Source organism: Moschus berezovskii, chromosome 7 (assembly GCF_049115385.1).
Source record: "Moschus berezovskii isolate FMDL1 chromosome 7, NW_MosBer_1.0, whole genome shotgun sequence".
Lineage (NCBI taxonomy): Eukaryota > Metazoa > Chordata > Mammalia > Artiodactyla > Moschidae > Moschus > Moschus berezovskii.
Window position 1 is genome coordinate 74,698,580 of NC_142466.1, and position 19,253 is coordinate 74,717,832.

The following is a 19,253-nucleotide window of genomic DNA, read 5'->3' on the forward strand; positions in this document are numbered from 1 at the left end:
TAGATTTTTTGATGATGGTCATTCTGAGCAGTGTGAGGTGATACTTCATTGTGGTTCTGATTCGCATTTCTCTAATAATTAGCAATGCTGAGTATCTTCAATGAGCACATTTTATTTATGGGTTCAGAAAGCAAATAAATAAAAAACATCAACAACAAAAAAGGAAATCACAAGACCCAGTTCAGAAGAAAGTTATTCAGAGACTAAGGAGGAGAATTGACTTTAATTCTATAAGTATTTTGCATGCCAACTATGCGGAGAAGGCAATGGCAAGCCACTCCAGTACTCTTGCCTAGAAAATCCCATGGATGGAGGAGCCTAGTAGGCTGCAGTCCGTGGGGTTGCTAAGGGTCGGACACGACTGAGCGACTTCACTTTCACTTTTCACTTTCACACATTGGAGAAGGAAATGGCAATCCACTCCAGTGTTCTTGCCTGGAGAATCCCAGGGACGGGGAAGCCTGGTGGGCTTCCGTCTATGGGGTCATACAGAGTCGGACATGACTGAAGTGACTTAGCAGCAGCAGTAGCAGCATGCCTACTATGGGTCAGATACTGTTCCAAGCACAGGGGTACAGCCACAAACAAAATGAGTCTATTCTCCTGGAGCTTGTGTTCTATCAGGATCAGACAGATTTCTTTCTCACACAAACACACATGTTAGGAAGCCATGAGTATCTGAAGAAATTAAAGCCATTCGAAGGGTATTCTAGAGTGCCACTGTGAGAAGAAGGTGACTTGTATATGTGGTGGTGACTTGTATATGGATTATTGGATAACTTGTCTATTCTAGACAGTGGAAACAACAAGTGCAAAGGCCCTGAGGCAGGAACATGCCTATGTGTTCAAGGAACAGGTAGGAGGCTGGTGTGGCTGAAGCAAAATGAGCCAGGGCTGAGTGACGGGAGAAAGGCAGAGAAGTAGTGCGGTGGTGGTTGTGGGGGGAGAGGTTGATCCTAATGGACTGCACACTTGAGGAAAGCACACTTGAGAAAAATAGTCCATGTGATGTACCAGGGTGACCCTATCTGCATTTTGGTGATTCCCATTATTGTGTGAGGTCTTCCTCAGAACATCCCACTTCTTTTGCTCTTTTACGCCATCAGCAAATCTCAAACCATCAGGCAGGAAGCTGATTTGAGCCTATGCTGTCTCTGGGCCTCTCCTTGTCTTTGACAACGGGAGATGGGAGCTGATTTTCTGCAGGTGACTACAGAACCAACAACTGGCGAAGGTTTCTCAGGAGTTATGCTTTGAGAATCTACTTAGGCAGTGTCAGCAGTCTTCACCTGGCTGAGGTCCTGTATCTGGTCCACTTCACGCTTCACTGTTTGCTCAGACATAACCGATGGCAGTGACTTCACTCTGCATCAGGGCACGACCACAGCTGCACTGAACATTACTTTCGACAGACCTCTGAGTTTCTCTCCACCTCCCTCTCCCTTTTTAACATATTTGTTTTTATTTGACTGCACTGAATCTTAGTTGCAGCACAGGATCATCATTCCATCATGTGGGATTTTTCATTGCAGCCTATAGACCATCTAGCTGTGGCACTCAGGCTCCAGAGCATGGGCACTCAGTAGTTAAGGTTGCATAGGCTTAGTTGCTTCAGGGCATGTGAAATCTTAGTTCCCCAACCAGGGATCAAACCCACATCCCCTTCATTGAAAGGCAGATTCCTAACCACTTCCCTGGTGGCTTCCCTGGTGGCTCAGATGGTAAAGAATCTGCCTATAATGCAGGATACCCAGGTTCAATCCCTTGGTGGGGAAGATCCCCTGGAGAAGGAAATGGCACCCGACTCTAGTATTCTTGCCTGGAAAATTCCATGGACAGAGGAGCCTGGTGGGCCAGTCCAGGGGTTGCAAAGAGTTGGACACGACTGAGCAACTAACACTTTGACTTTCTTTCCTAACCACTGGACCCTCTTTAAGGGGACCCACCAGGGCTTTGGTTCCCTACTGCCCAAAGGGTGGTGGTCCTTTGCCTGCAACCCCAGTCTCCTCAACAATTAATGCTAAGAGGGTCCACCCTTTCCTAGCACCTTCTGAAGATCTCTCCAATCCTCACTAGACTTCCCCCTTTGCTTCTCCACCACTTACTCACAGGACAGAAGAGACAGACTGTGTGGTTGTCACCAGGTGATTTGAAGGTTAGGAGGGAGGTGCCTTTGGGAATTTAATAGCAACAGAGCAGAAAATGGAATTGCACAGAAACATAAAGTTGGGGGGAGTGGGGGTTGGAGCTGTTAGGGATTTCTGTTTAGGGAGCCTGGCTAATCTCAGGCAGGCAGGAAAACCAGACTGCCTCTCAGAAGTTCGATATCAGCTGACTCTGAGAGCTCGCAGGAGGGGCTCAGGATGTCCTTGTAAGGAGAGGGATTGCAGGAGTGGGAGGGGTGGCTCTGATTTAAGTGCCTGGCACTCCTCAACCACTCCCCCTCACCAGGGCTCTGCTGTCTCTCAGTGACGTCATGACCTTCCCTCAGTCCTTCCACCCTCAGGCACCCTGTGACTCTGACCTGAGATGCAGTACAGAGAGTGGAATGCTTAAACACACTCTGTAGCTTACTAGCGTGAGACCTTGGGGAACGACTTACCTCTATGTCTCAGCTGTATTATCTACAAAGTGGGCATAATGACAGCCCCTGCTTCAAAAGACAGTTCACGTTGGTAAATACAGGCAAAACTCAAAATCACTGACACATGGAAAGAATCCAGTACTTATTGTTGTTGTTGTTCGCTGTTGTTCGGTCTCCAAGTCATGTTTGACTCTTTGCGACTCCATGAATTACAATACGTCAGGCTTGTCTGTCCTTCACTATCTCCAGTTTGCTCAGACTCATGTCCATTGAGTCAGTGATGCCATTCAACTATCTTATCCTCTTATCCTCTATCTTCCAGCATCAAAAGGGTCTTTTCCAATGAGTCGGCTCTTCCCATCAGGTAGCCAAAATATTGGAGCTTCAGCTTCAGCATCAGTCCTTCCAATGAATATTCGAGGTTAATTTCCTTTAGGATTGACTGGTTTGATGTCCTTGCTGTCCAAGGGACTTTCAGGAGTCTTCTCCAGCACCACAATTTGAAAGCATCAATTTATTAGCGCTAAGGCTTCTTTTACTGATATGAATGACTCCACAGCACTTGTTGGTTCCATCTCAAGGTCTGGAGGCACCAGGGTTGTGCTCATCTCTGGCCAGAGCTCCCCCAGCAGGAACTATGCTCACAGATACAGGTACTCACCTCTCCTTAATGAACAAAAAAATAAATGAAAGAACATGGAAAGCCTCAGATCTTCAAGCAAACGGATAAGTTCTCCTTGGAGCTACAGGTTCATTTTGCCTTTGACAGGAGAATCAGGGTGAGGGAGAGTTCAGGAAAGTGGTCTTGTGCACAATGAGACCCTTCAGTTAATATTTATACTTGGCATTGGACTAGGCCACCATAGAGAAGATTTAAAAACAAACCAGGGGCATCCCTGGTGGCTAAGTGGTAAAGAATCACCTGCCAATGCAGGAGACATGGGTTTGATACCTGGTCTGGGAAGATCTCACATGCCATGGAGCAACTAAGCCCATATGCCACAGCTATTGAACCTGTGCTCTAGAGACTGGCAACCACAAATATTGAGCCCACATGCTCTAGAGCCTGTGCTCCACAAGAGAAGCCACAGCAATGAAAAGCCCACATGCTGCAACGAAGAGTAGCCACTGCTTGCTGCAACTAGAGAAGAGCCTGTGCAGCAACACAAATCTAGCATGGCCATAAATAAGTAAAATTATAAAAGTGAAAACAAACAGATAAGATGTCTGCCCTCTAAGAACTTACAGTCTTTTTAAAGGATAAGATGAAAGAAAATTAGCTATTGAATCACAGAGAGATTTAGAGATGAATATCTATGAGGATTAGAGTCATCTGGGAGAGGGTCCTCATGGCAGACATGGAAACATCAGGGCTGAGAATGGTGACATTTGAACAGATAGAAGAGAGATCATTTCAGGGATAGAGCAGGCACTAAGTCAAGAATGAACATATATTTATTCATGAAGAGAACCAGGAAAGCAATTTTACCTTCCAAGGATGGTGCCAAACTATAGACATATGCATCATTTACATTCCTCTCCAGGCCTTCCTCTTAGTTTGGGGTAGACCAGAAGTCTGGACTTCTCACAGAGAACTCTTAACATCCTCCGATTATAAACACAGTATGAAGAATAGATTCAACTCATAGTTGTCAGGGCAGTCTTTTAAAGTAGACATCTGTAACACTCTTTCACAGTGATGCTGAAGTTGGTTTTTCTGTATATGTGTATTTTACAGATGGCATCAGGAGACAAAGGTATACATCCAGCCTGCAGAGCTGGTGAATGGCAGAACTGAGGTTTGAACCCAGGACTCTGCTGTCGTGTTCTTCCTGCAGCACCTCACTGCCTTAAATACCCAAGGCCTCTGAATTTTCCTGTTGCAAAGAAAGGTGAGCAGACCTTTATGGTTGCTCTCTCTCCTCCAAGTGGTGAGTCCACAAACAGCCACCTCTGGACCACCTCCCACACTTCCCTTATCCTCTTAGCTGCCTTTCTCCTCTTTGTAGCAGAATGTTTCATGCTCCCAGAACCTGGGGCTGGGAACTACAGGGGTAATTAACTCAGGGTGAACAAGTTTGGCAGTAAATGTCAGCAGAAAATGAGGGAGGGGAACTTCCCTGGTGGTCCAGTGGCCAAGACTCTTCACTCCCAAAGAAGGGGACTCAGGTTCAATCCCTGGTCAGGGAACTAGATCCTACATGTCTCTCATCCAGCAACTAAAGATCCTGCATGCTGCAATTAAGACCCTGTGCAGCCAAATAAATAAACAAGTATTTTTTTAAAAAAGAAAGAAAAAGAATGAGGAAGTTAAGCATAGGCCTGGGAATCAGGATGGTTGCTTGTCCTGGATCTACTGTGAGCTGTGACTATGTCACCCTCATTGATGAGGTTCAGTTTTCTCACCTTTAAAATAAAAGGTTTGGACAAATGGAGCATGTGACTTATTATTATTATTATTTTGCTCTAGCATTTTAAGGCTGGTGAAGTTGTGTGAATGAAATTGCAGGATTCCTCTTTGCTTTATGCTCTCACTAAAGGCTGGTAACACTGTCATTCAAGTTGGGGACTGGAGGCTTCCTCTTGGTTTCTGTTCCTTGTCCTTTTTGCCAGCTCTCTTATCAGCAGCCTGGGGGCTTCCCAGGTGGTGTTAGTGGTAAGCAACATGCCTGTCAATGCACAAGAGAAGCGGGTCCTATCCCTTGGTCTGGACGATACCTTGGAAGAGGGCACAGCAACCCACTCTAGTATTCTTGCCTGGAGAAGCCCACAGACAGAGGAGCCTGGTAGGCTACAGTTCATGAGGTTGCACAGACTCAGACATGACTGAAGTGACTTAGTATCAGCAGCCTGAACTGGCTGAATCTCCCAGGAGCTGTTGAATCAGGAGCCAAAGACGTCTTTCTTATCCTAGTGCAGTTGTGTTTCCCTGGGGTGAGGTGCAGGAAATCGGATTGGCTTGACCGTGGCTCTCTGGTTCAGGCAGGTGGGGGAAGGCAGAGAATTGCTGGCTATATTCAGTGTCAGGGGATTTAGGGAGGGGGTGATCTGGGGGCCTGGCAGAATTTCCTCACAGCTTGGAGGCCCCTGGGACTGGGGGCACTGCCTGCTCAATTCCTAGCACTCAGGCACAGATGGCTGCTGTCAGCCCTTGAATGGGGGCTGGTTCTCACTCTCGTGAGTCTAGGGGCGGGGGGGTGGGGAGGGGTTCTCCAGAGGCCTCTGGCCAGCTGGCTATCTCCTGCCTGAAACTGTTTAGTGTAGAAGGAGGAGGGAGCAGGACCAGATGGGCCAAAGGCTTTGGGCCTCAAGGTGCAAACTCTATCCCAATCTCCATCCTATTGAGGAGGGAAGGGGAAACACCTCGTTGTTAGGCAGCTGTTAGTTTGGCAATTAACCTGGGGGCTTGGAGGGCACTCAGGATTAACACCAGAGTGTAGCAGCTAACTCTGTCATTGAGATCTTAGTGGGGTGAGGTGGGGGTAAAGAAGAGTCCTTACAAGCTGGCTGGCCCATGCTGGGTGCCTGAACACGACCCAGTGAGATTTCTGTTGCAGGTGGGAGAGCCGTTTGGAGGGGATGCTTTAGGGGGGAAGACAGTGCTCAGGGAGAATGAGGGAGCACTTTTCCAGACTCTGTGTTCTGGCTCAAGACTTCAGGGGAGCAAGTCCTCCAAAGCAGAGGGTCCAAGAGAAATTTCTTGGGCTTGTTAGTTGCTCAGTCATGTTCAACTCTTTGAGACCCCATGGACTGTAGCCCACCAGGCTCATCTATGGAATTCTCCAGGCAACAATACTGGAGTGAGTTGCCAGTCCCTTCTCCAGGGGATTTTCCCAAAATAGGGAAGGAACCAAGTAATCCCATATTGCAGGCAGATTCTCTACTGTCTGGGCCACCAGTTCAGTTCAGTTCAGTTCATTCCCTTAGTCGTGTCCGACTCTCCGCAACCCCATGAATCACAGCACGCCAGGCCTCCCTGTCCACCACCAACTCCCGGAGTTCACTCAAACTCATGTCCACAGAGTTGGTGATGCCATCCAGCCATCTCATTCTCTGTTGTCCCCGTCTCCTCCTACCCCCAATCCCTCCTACCATCCCTCCTTTTCCAGTGAGTCAACTCGTCGCATGAGGTGGCCAAAGTATTGGAGTTTCAGCTTTAGCATAAGTCCTTCCAATGAACACCCAGGACTGATCTTTAGAATGGACTGGTTGGATCTCCTTGCAGTCCAAGGGACTCTCAAGAGTCTTCTCCAACACCACAGTTCAAAAGCATCAATTCTTCGGCGATCAGCTTTCTTCACAGTCCAACTCTCAAATCCATACATGACCACGGGAAAAACCATAGCCTTGACTAGACGGACCTTGGTTGGCAAAGTAATGTCTCTGCTTTTTAATATGCTATCTAGGTTGGTCATAACTTTCCTGCCAAGGAGTAAGCGTCTTTTAATTTCATGGCTGCAATCAGCATCTGCAGTGATTTTGGAGCCCCAAAAAATAAAGTCTGACACTGTTTCCACTGTTTTTCCATCTATTTCCCATGAAGTGATGGGACCAGATGCCATGATCTTTGTTTTCTGAATGTTGAGCTTCAAGCCAACCTTTTCACTCTCCTCTTTCACTTTCATCAAGAGGCTTTTGAGTTCCTCTTCACTTTCTGCCATAAGGTTGGTATCATCTGCATATCTGAGGTGACTGATATTTCTCCCAGCAATCTTGATTCCAGCTTGTGCTTCTTCCAGCCCAGCGTTCCACATGATGTACTCTGCATAGAAGTTAAATAAGCAGGGTGACAATATGCAACCTTGACGTACTCCTTTTCCTATTTGGAACCGGTCTGTTGTTCCATGTCCAGTTCTAACTGTTGCTTCTTGACCTGCATACAGGTTTCTCAAGAGGCAGGTCAGGTGGTCTGGTATTCCCATCTCTTTCAGAATGTTCCACAGTTTATTGTGATCCACACAGTCCAAGGTTTTGGCATAGTCAATGAAGTAGAAATAGATGTTTTTCTGGAACTCTCTTGCTTTCTCCATGATCCAGCAGATGTTGGCAATTTGATCTCTGGTGCCTCTGCCTTTTCTAAAACCGGCTTGAACATCTGGAAGTTCACGGTTCACATATTGCTGAAGCCTGGCTTGGAGAATTTTGAGCATGACTTTACTAGCGTGTGAGATGAGTGCAATTGTGCGGTAGTTTGAGCATTCTTTGGCATTGCCTTTCTTTGGGATTGGAATGAAGACTGACCTTTTCCAGTGCTGTGGCCATTGCTGAGTTTTCCAAATTTGCTGGCATATTGAGTGCAGCACTTTCACAGCATCATCTTTCAGGATTTGAAATAGCTCAATTGGAATTCCATCACCTCCACTAGCTTTGTTCGTCGTGATGCTCTCTAAGGCCCACTAGACTTCACATTCCAAGATGTCTGGTTCCAGGTGAGTGATCACGCCATCGTGATTATCTTCATCATGAAGATCTTTTTGTACAGTTCTTCTGTGTATTCTTGCCACCTCTTCTTAATATCTTCTGCTTCTATTAGGTCCATACCATTTCTGTCCTTTATCGAGCCCATCTTTGCATGAAATGTTCCCTTGATATCTCTAATTTTCTTGAAGAGATCTCTTGTTTTTCCTATTCTGTTGTTTTCCTCTATTTCTTTGCATTGATCACTGAGGAAGGCTTTCTTATCTCTCCTTCCTAGTCTTCGGAACTCTGCATTCAGATGCTTATATCTTTCCTTTTCTCCTTTGCTTTTCGCTTCTCTTCTTTTCACAGCTATTTGTAAGGCCTCCTCAGACAGCCATTTCACGTTTTTTCATTTCTTTTCCATGGGGATGATCTTAGTCCCTGTCTCCTGTACAATATCATGAACCTCCATCCAGAGTTCATCAGGCACTCTATCTATCAATCTAGACCCTTAAATCTATTTCTCACTTCCACTGTATAATCATAAGAGATTTGATTTAGGTCATATCTGAATGGTCTAATGGTTTTCCCTACTTTCTTCAATTTAAGTCTGAATTTGGCAATAAGGAGTTCATGATCTGAGCCACAGTCAGCTCCTGGTCTTGTTTTTGCTAACTGTATAGAACTTCTCCATCTTTGGCTGCAAAGAATATAATCAATCTGATTTCGGTGTTGACCATCTGGTGATGTCCATGGAAGCCCAAAATAAGTTGTGAGCCTTAGTTTAGGGCTGAGATTAAAGGCCTGGAGGTGCTGGGAGTTGAACTTTGGGCTTAGTTGGTTAGAAAGCCCTCGACAGTCACTTTCCTCCAAGGTTGTTGCTATGATGTTTTGCTGCCTAAAACTGTTATTTTTTCTGCACAGAGGCTGATCCTGTGTCTCCTGAAGGCTCTTGGGACAGAACTGTCCCTACCACCAAGAGGGTTGTCCTTTCATGCTCGCATGGGACCTTAGAAACCAGAGGGCTGGAGAGAGTCTGTGCCAGCAAACCTGGGCACCTGCTCTGAGCTGGCCTGGAATCCCCCATTGCCATGGCTGTAAGGGAGGTGATGGACACGGGTGGGGGTGCACTCTAGGGAGATAATGAGGCACATCTAGGGTTTTGCATCTTTCTTTCCCCCTGGTGTGCAGTGGTAAAGAATTTGCCAGTCAATGCAGGAGAAGCAAGAGACCCGGGTTCCATCCACTTCCCCCCTGGAGGAGGAAATGGCAACCCACTGCAGTATTCTTCTCTGGAGAATCCCATGGACAGAGGAGCCTGGCAGGCTACAGACTGGAGATAAGGGGTCGAAAAGGGTTGATCATGATTGAGCACGCATATACACACAGAGCTAAGGAATCCTGAGCAAGTTGCTTAAATCTCTCTAAGCCTCAGTTTTTTTGAGAAAAAATGACAGTAATAATATTCACTGGGTAACTCTGAGGACGAAATGAGTCAGTATAGGTATATGTGCTGCGTAGACTGTCAGATACTAGAAAAATGTTGTTTTTTAGTGTTATATGATTTATTACTAAGTAAAGAAGAGATGGTGAGAATAACTTTGGGTGTGAGGACCAGGAGAAGGTTGGACAGTGCTGACTATGATGGGGGTGCAATTCTAGCTTGTAGTAAACAAGAAAAAAAGAAAAGCAAATTATACCTTGCAAGTGCCGATTGCTCTCCTGGTTTAGCAGGTTAGGAGAGATTATGGGATGGAAATCAGGGTCCTTAGCTAGTCCAAACCCCTGAGGACTTCAAGGTAAATTATTTCAAGGGATTTTCTAATTCAGAAGCACAGGGAATATTTTAGTCAGTGTGAATAAATAACGTTTCCCTGTAAAACTGTTTTTCCAATGTGCATAGCTACTGTTGTGATTATTAAAATATAGATTCATTTAAAAGCATCATGGAACTCATGGTGGCTTTTGGTTTGATAAATGCTCTTAAATAAGAGAGAGACTATTTGGTGGGGATAATGGAAGATTTGGTAACTCTAAAGGATGGCTTGGAAAAAGCAAACAAAAAGGATGGATGGGGACCACTGTTGCAGGTGTCTTCATGGAGATAAGAGAAGATGCATCTGGAGCTTCCCTGGGGGCTCAGTGGTAAAGAATCCACCTGCCAACGCAGGAGACATGGATTCGATCCCTGGTCTGGGAAGATCCCACATGCCATGGAACAACTAAGCCCACAAGTCACAACTCTTAAGCCTGTGCTCCAGAGCCCAGAAGCGGCAGCTCCTGAGCCCACATACTGCAACTACTGCCGATTTCGAGCCCTAAAATCTGTGCTCAGCAACAAGAGAAGCCGTGCACAGCAAGTAGAGAGTAGACCCCACTCTCTGCAACTAGAGAAAAGCCCAAAGAGCAGTGAAGACCCAGCACATCCATAAATAAATAAGATTATAAAAAGAGAGAGGGAGAAGATGCACCTAAAGAAAGAGGGGCTAAGGACGCAGGGCCTGGATGATCGGCGAGGGTGGAGGCTGGGTGATAGATAACAGACTTGGGCGGTCACACCCTGGGAAAAGTCTGAGTCCGGAGGCTCAACCAGGATTGGCTTCAAATCCCAATTCTGCCCCTCCCCCACCCTCATATTGGCCTTGGGTAGTAAACAAACATATGCTGTAATCTTCAGCTTTTATAGAACTTATAAGGATGAAATGGAAGACTATTTTAAAACCATACTAAAGCCTTGAAAGTGTGAGCTGAATAACAAAAAGATGGCATTCTCTCTTTGACAGAATACTTCTCTTATATTTTCTCTAGTTCTCTGTTCCCTAGATTAGGAGCTCAAAGAAGCAGCTCTAAACTTAGAGAGTTTAATTAAGAAGAAAAACAACCTATGGTGTTAATTTTCTCTCTAAGAAGCAAAGAAGGGGAGGAAGTCCATTATTTAGCCCTTGTTTCCTTGAAGGAAGGAGCTGCACAATTTTCAGTGGGTTTTCTGGCTGCATCTCAGTCATCTGGTTGACAATGCTGGTCGTAGCAGTTCAAGGCCTGGATTAAACATCCTCCCTACCATCAGGGGAGCTTTCCTGGTGGCTCAGCAATAATGAATCCACATGCAAAGCAGGAGCCTCCGGTGAAGTGGGTTCGATCCCTGGGTGGGGGAAGATCCCCTGGAGGAGGACATGGCGACCCACTTCGGCACTCTTGTCTGGAAAATCCCGAGGACAGAGCAGCCTGGTTGGCTACAGCCCATGGGGTCACAAAGAGTTGGACATGACTCGACTTGACACGCACACATGCACTACCATCAGCGGCCCATGAGGCTGCCATTGGGAAGTGATGACCTGAGTGCCCCTGCCCTGAGGTCTGGGACTGTAACTCATCTCCAGCTCAGAGTAGACACTCGTACCCAAGGCTGATGGATGAACAAATGAGTGAAGGATTGAATGGTCAGCCCATGCCTTGTCTTGCCTGGGAGGCTGCTAGAGTTTTCCAAGTGGTCCCCTCTTTTTCTCCTGCCCAAATTGTCACCCAGGCCCATGTCAGAGTCCAGTTTGGGAGCAGGGGTTGTTCTGAGTTTCCTTCTCCCAAATGAGTGTGTGCTCAGTTGCTCAGTCATATCCAACTCTTTTCGACACTGTGGACTGTAGCCCCCCAGGCTCCTCTGTCCGTGGGATTCTCCAGGTAAGAATACTGGAGTGGGTTGCCAGTTCCTCCTCCAGGGGATCTTCTCAACCCAGGGATCACACCTGTGTCTGTTCTGTCTCCTGCACTGCAGGTGGATTCTTTACCTCTGAGCCACCAGAGAAGCCCTTTTCTGACGTGGTCAGACACCAAATGGAGGCTGTGTGGGAGCAGCACTCTCACTGGGCTGCCAGGCCCTAGGATTTGAGTCTCAACTTTGTTCCAAGATGGTAGGAGAGGGAACAGACACCTTTTTTTTCTGAGTCAAACAATAGTAGGAGGGGGACTGCCAAAATCACAAAGTTTGCCCCTCCCCTGCCCTCTCCTGTCCCCATGACCAACCAGAGTGCAATTAAAGATGCTAGACCAATTCACATCCTAGTATTAAGGTGCTAACAACTTGGATTGAGATCTCTTGGGGGACATTTGCATTTGAATGTTTAGGGCTGGGCTTGGAAGTTTGTGAACTAGGGATCTGGAGGTTTGAATCAGGTCTCCAGGGTACAATAGACAGACGACCCTTCAACCTTGGGTGAGTGACCTCTCTTTCAGTTCCTCTCTGAATCTCCCTCTCTGACTGTAAATTTGAAAGAGTTGGACTAGATATAACACCCCATATAACAGACTTAGAATTAAGTGGTGCATTTTTTGTAACAATTTTATGAAAAGGGCACTATTAATGGTACCATTTTACAGATGAGAAAACTGAGGTCCAGGGAAGCGCCTTACTTGAAGTAGGTGGCAGTTTAGGAGCAGAACCAGTCTGCAAACCCAGGCCATATTCTGCCAGCATCCACCTCCTGCCTCACTCGCTTCACCTTCCCCTCTCACATTCAAAAAATAAATAAATGTGTGTTGCCACAACAAGGAAGAAATCACCGTGGGTGAGGGCTGAGGGAAAGTTTGCTTAGAGACTGTCAGGTGTCTCCCTTCCTCCTCCCTTCCCGCCCCAGGGAAGTTGCAGTTGGCTGGAGTTGGGTAGTTTGCTGGATGGTTTCATGGAAGGCTTTTAATCAGCTCCATGGCGAGGCCCCTCTTTCACATATCAGGTAACATCTTGCACAAGGTCAGATCTTTGTCAGCATCAGTTTCATTTTCTTTTTTTTACAAGGAAAGATTTGCTTTATTTTTCTTACACTTAACAAACCCCAAAGCATTTTGCCCTTAACGTCAGGTTATTACATTTAGAATAAATAAACAACAAGGTCTTACTGTATAGCATAGGGAACTGCATTCCATATCCTGTGATAAGCCGTATTGAAAAAAATTGCAAAAAAAGAATGTCTATATGTACATAACTGAGTCACTTTGCTGTACAGCAGGGATTGGTGCAACGTTATAAATCAACTATACTTCAAAAAAAATGCAAACAGTGTCTAATGATGATACTGGGTTTCATGAAAACAAAGATTCACCCCTCCCCCACCATATCCTGTGTGTGAAAACAACTTAACCATCAGAAATGACAAATGGAAGCAATCAAAATAGAATTAGATTATAACGGAACGGAACGGAATGATGGGGTATAGGATGAAGAGTTGAAGCTGAGAAGTGTGTCCAGCAGGGATGTCCCCCTTCCCCACGGGAGCCTCGGGACCCAGGACCGCAGTGGTGGGAGGTGTGGGTGGGAACAGGGAGGTGCCCACACCTTGGTCAGGGGAAGGGGAGCGAGGTAGCAGGGAGAGAAAGTCAAGTTTCCTGGAAGACCTGTGCGGGCTCCTTGGGAAGTTGTTTCGATGGAGTTCAGGAAGCCATGAGCATAGATTTAAACTCAGAAGCCAGAGGCCACCTGGGGGACAGACAGTGTCTGAAAACCTTAAACAGAACATGCAGCTAAACCAGAGTGAACAGGGAAAGAAGCATAAAGACATCTTATGTAAACCTCCCTGGAATAAGATGGAAGTGCTGACAGTATTGGAGAAGGCAATGGCACCCCACTCCAGTACTCCAGCCTGGAAAATCCCATGGACAGAGGAGCCTGGTAGGCTGCTGTCCATGGGGTTGCTAAGAGTCGGACACGACTGAGTGACTTCACTTTCACTTTTCACTTTCATGCATTGGAGAAGGAAATGGCAATCCACTCCAGTGTTTTTGCCTGGAGAATCCCAGGGGCGGTGGAGACTGGTGGGGTGCCATCTATGGGGTCGCACAGAGTCAGACACGACTGAAGCGACTTAGCAGCAGCAGTAGCAGCAGCTGACAGTATGGATCCTTCAAGGAGCAGGCAGAGCTCTAAGCACTGTCACCACTGGCCCTGCCCTGTGGCTCCATGCTGTTGTTATCCCTGCTTTAGACGGGGTGTCAGAGCACACAGGCCAAGACACTTACTCTTGGTCAAGGCTGGAACCTGCACTTGAACTAAGGCTGAACTACAGCCATGCTCCTGCCCTCTCTTCTGTACCTAGAAGAGCAGTTTGACAACAAGGCAGAGGAAATGACAGTGGATGTTAGAGGGGAGGGCAAGAGGAGGTCAGAATCCCAGGCAGGGAGGAGCCCCCTCTGTAAAGGCAGTGAGAGGTGTTCTATTCACAAAATGGGGCCCCTCAGTTAGGCTTCATTGGGGTCCTTCATTGGCCTCCTTTTATCAAACTTCTTAAAGGTGAAGAAATTCTGATGGGCTACACAGCTGGACAATCTAATTTCACCAGCTTTAAAAGACCATTCTCATGGCTTCTTCAATTAGGATTCCTGAGTCTGGACTCCCTAGGGGACCTCAGTGTGGGTCATTTTGTCCTGAGTTCAGTCTTGGAGGAGCAGGTACTACTGTGGATGGAGTTGGGTAGGGACCTGGGGATCCAGGCAGTCTGTGTACGGACTTTGGTCCACCTCCCTTCTCAACCTTGCTTTCTGGATTTCTGGAACCTCTCAGGAGTCTACAGGCAAATTGTCTCTCATCTTCTTGGTATTCCTCTCTGCAAGGTTTAAGTTGTAAACACTTTACTCTGATAAATTGGTTCATCTTTCTGCAGCCACTCCTTTTCAACAGCTACATGCTGTGCTGTCCTTAGTCTCTCAGTTGGGTCTGACTCTTTCTGACCCCATGGACTGTAGCCCACCAGGCTCCTCTGTCCATGGGGATTCTCCAGGCACGAATTACTGGAGTGGGTATATTGAGATGTAATTGACATAGAATAAATCACACATGATTCAAATGTACTCCTTGAAAGATGTAACACACACACACATAGACACACAGAGGAATACTGCTCAGCCATAAAAAAGAATAAAATAATGCCATTTGCAGCAACTTGGATGGACCTAGAGATACTAAGCGAAGTACGTCAGACAAAGACAAATATTGTGTAGTATCGCTTATATGTGGAATTGAAAATAAATGATACAAATGAACTTATTTACAAACAGAAACAGACTCACTAACAGAAAAACAAAACAAAACAAAAAAACTTATGGCTACCAAAGGGGAAAGAGGGGAATGGATAAATTGGGAATTTGAGATTAGAAGATACACTACTATATATAAAAGAGACAATCACCAAGGACCTACTGTACAGTTCAGGGAGCTATATTCAATATCTTGTAATAACCTATAATGGAAATGAATCTGAAAAACAATATCTGTGTTATATATAACTGAATCACTTTGCTGTACACGTGAAAGATTGTAATCGACTGTACCTGAGAAAAATTATGCTCCTTGATAAGTTATGGCAAATGCACACACCTGTGAAACCATCACCACAATTAAGATATCCCTCACCTCCCAAAGTGTCCTCTTTAATCCACCATCCCACTTCTCCCCAAACACACCTGCCCAGGCTCCATTATCAGTTTTCTTTCACTTTCAATTTGGTGACCTTTTCTAGACTTTATGTAAATGGATTCATACACTAAGTACTTTTTTTGTCAGCTTCTCTAAGTATATTACTAATTCAAGTATGTTCAGTTCAGTTCAGTTCAGTTCAGTCGCTCAGTCGTGTCCGACTCTCCGCGACCCCATGAATCACAGCACGCCAGGCCTCCCTGTCCATCACCAACTCCCAGAGTACACTCAAACTCATGTCCACAGAGTCGGTGATGCCATCCAGCCATCTCATTCTCCGTCGTCCCCTTCTCCTCCCGCCCCCAACCTTTCCCAGCATCAGAGTCTTTTCCAGTGAGTCAACTCGTCTCATGAGGTGGCCAAAGTATTGGAGTTTCAGCTTTAGCATCAGTCCCTCCAATGAACATCCAGGATTGATCTCCTTTAGAATGGACTGGTTGGATCTCCTTGCAGTATAAGGGACTCTCAAGAGTCTTCTCCAACACCACAGTTCAAAAGCATCAATTCTTCGGCGATCAGCTTTCTTCACAGTCCAACTCTCACATCCATACATGACCACGGGAAAAACCATAGCCTTGACTAGACGGACCTTGGTCGGCAAAGTAATGTCTCTGCTTTTTAATATACTATCAAGGTTGGTCATAACTTTCCTTCCAAGGAGCAAGCGTCTTTTAATTTCATGGCTGCAATCAGCATCTGCAGTGATTTTGGAGCCCAAAAAAACAAAGTCTGACACTGTTTCCACTGTTTTTCCATCTATTTCCCATGAAGTGATGGGACCAGATGCCATGATCTTTGTTTTCTGAATGTTGAGCTTCAAGCCAACCTTTTCACTCTCCTCTTTCACTTTCATCAAGAGGCTTTTGAGTTCCTCTTCACTTTCTGCCATAAGGGTAGTGTCATCTGCATATCTGAGGTTATTGATATTTCTCCCAGCAATCTTGATTCCAGCTTGTGCTTCTTCCAGCCCAGCGTTCCTCATGATGTACTCTGCATATAAGTTAAATAAGCAAGGTGACAATATACAACCTTGACGCACTCCTTTTCCTATTTGGAACCAGTCTGTTGTTCCATGACCGGTTCTAACTGTTGCTTCCTGACCTGCATACAGGTTTCTCAAGAGGCAGGTCAGGTGGTCTGGGATTCCCATCTCTTTCAGAATGTTCCACAGTTTATTGTGATCCACACAGTCAAAGGCTTTGGCATAGTCAATGAAGCAGAAATAGATGTTTTTCTGAAACTCTCTTGCTTTCTCCATGATCCAGCGGATGTTGGCAATTTGATCTCTGGTGCCTCTGCCTTTTCTAAAACCTGCTTGAACATCTGGGAGTTCACGGTTTACATACTGCTGAAGCCTGGCTTGGAGAATTTTGAGCATGACTTTACTAGCGTGTGAGATGAGTGCAATTGTGCGGTAGTTTGAGCATTCTTTGGCATTGCCTTTCTTTGGGATTGGAATGAAGACTGACCTCTTCCAGTCCTGTGGCCACTGCTGAGTTTTCCAAATCTGCTGGCATATTGAGTGCAGCACTTTCACAGCATCATCTTTCAAGACTTGAAATAGCTCAACTGGAATTCCATCACCACCACTAGCTTTGTTCGTAGTGATGCTTTCTAAGGCCCACTTGACTTCACATTCCAAGATGTCTGGCTCTAGGTCAGTGATCACATTATCGTGACTATCTTGGTCGTGAAGATCTTTTTTGTACAGTTCTTCTGTGTATTCCTGCCACCTCTTCTTAATATCTTCTGCTTCTGTTAGGTCCATACCATTTCTGTCCTTTATCGAGCCCATCTTTGCATGAAAAGTTCCCTTGGAATCTCTAATTTTCTTGAAGAGGTCTCTTGTTTTTCCTATTCTGTTGTTTTCCTCTATTTCTTTGCATTGATCACTGAGGAAGGCTTTCTTATCTCTCCTTGCTATTCTTTGGAACTCTGCATTCAGATGCTTATATCTTTCCTTTTCTCCTTTGCTTTTCGCCTCTCTTCTTTTTACAGCTATTTGTAAGGCCTCCTCAGACAGCCATTTCGCTCTTTTGCATTTCTTTTCCATGGAGATGGTCTTGGTCCCTGTCTCCTGTACAATGTCACGAACCTCCGTCCAGAGTTCATCAGGCACTCTATCAATCAGATCTAGTCCCTTAAATCTATTTCTCACTTCCACTGCATAATCATAAGGGATTTGATTGAGGTCATATCTGAATGGTCTAGTGGTTTTCCCTACTTTCTTCAATTTAAGTCTGAATTTGGCAATAAGGAGTTCATGATCTGAGCCACAGTCAGCTCCTGGTCTTGTTTTCGCTAACTGTATACAGCTTCTCCATCTTTGGTTGCAAAGAATATAATCAATCTGATTTCGGTGTTGACCATCTCGTGATGTCCATGTGTAGAGTCTTCTCTTGTGTTGTTGGAAGAGGGTGTTTGCTATGACCAGTGCATTCTCTTGACAAAACTCTATTAGCCTTTGCCCTGCTTCATTCCGTGCTCCAAGGCCAAATTTGCCAGTTACTCCAGGTGTTTCTTGACTTCCTACTTTTGCATTCCAGTCCCCTATAATGAAAAGGACATCTTTTTTAGGTGTTAGTTCTAAAAGGTCTTGTAGGTCTTCATAGAACCGATTAACTTCGGCTTCTTCAGCATTACTGGTTGGGGCATAGGCCTGGATTACTGTAATATTGAATGGTTTGCCTTGGAAACGAACAGAAATCATCCTGTCATTTTTAAGATTGCATCCAAGTACTGCATTTCGGACTCTTTTGTTGACCATGATGGCTACTCCATTTCTTCTAAGGGATTCCTGCCCACAGTAGTAGATATAATGGTCATCCGAGTTAAATTCACCCATTCCAGTCCATTTTAGTTCACTGATTCCTAGAATGTCGACATTCACTCTTGCCATCTCCTGTTTGACCACTTCCAATTTGCCTTGATTCATGGACCTAACATTCCAGGTTCCTATGCAATATTGCTCTTTACAGCACCGGACCTTGTTTCTATCATTGGTCACATCCACAACTGGGTATTGGTTTTGCTTTTGCTCCATCCCTTTATTCCTGCTATAGTTATTTCTCCACTGAGCTCCAGTAGCATACTGGGCACCTACCGACCTGGGGAATTCCTCATTCAGTATCCTATCATTTTGCCCTTTGTTACTGTGTTTTAGAAAATAAGTTCCTATTTAAAATGGAAGCAATGTGTCCATTCAGTTGCTAAGAAATTTTGCATCTCTGGTACCCACGTGCCTGCCTCCAGAACAGTCCTTAGTCCTTGCCGTCGTTGCTCTGGGTTGAGAACAGCATATTGCTTTGAGATTCATCCAGTAGTTATATCCCATAGTTCATATCCTTTAGTCACTCAGGAGTATCCACCGTTTGGTGGGACTGCCTATTCAAGGCATCCAGGCCCCAGTCTAACTAATCCTACATCTAGAGGCAGATTCTAGAGCTCTGGCATACTCATTTTTGCTTCCCTGGTGGCTTGGTAGTAAAGAATCCACCTGCCAATGCAGGAGATGCAAGTTTGATCCCTGGGGTGGGAAGATCCCCTGGAGAAGGAAATGGCAACCCACTCCAATATTCTTGCCTAGGAAATCTCATGAACAGAAAGGAACCTGGTGGGCTACAATCCATGGGGTCACAAGGAGTCAAACATGACTTAACAGCATCCTCATTTTTAAAAATTCAGCACAATTGTATTTTTTAAATTTATTTTTGACTATGTTGGGTCTTAGTTGGGGCACGTGGGATCTTTTGTTGGAGTGGTGGGCTTATTGCCCCATGGCCTGTGGGATGTTCCCATACCAGGGATTGAACT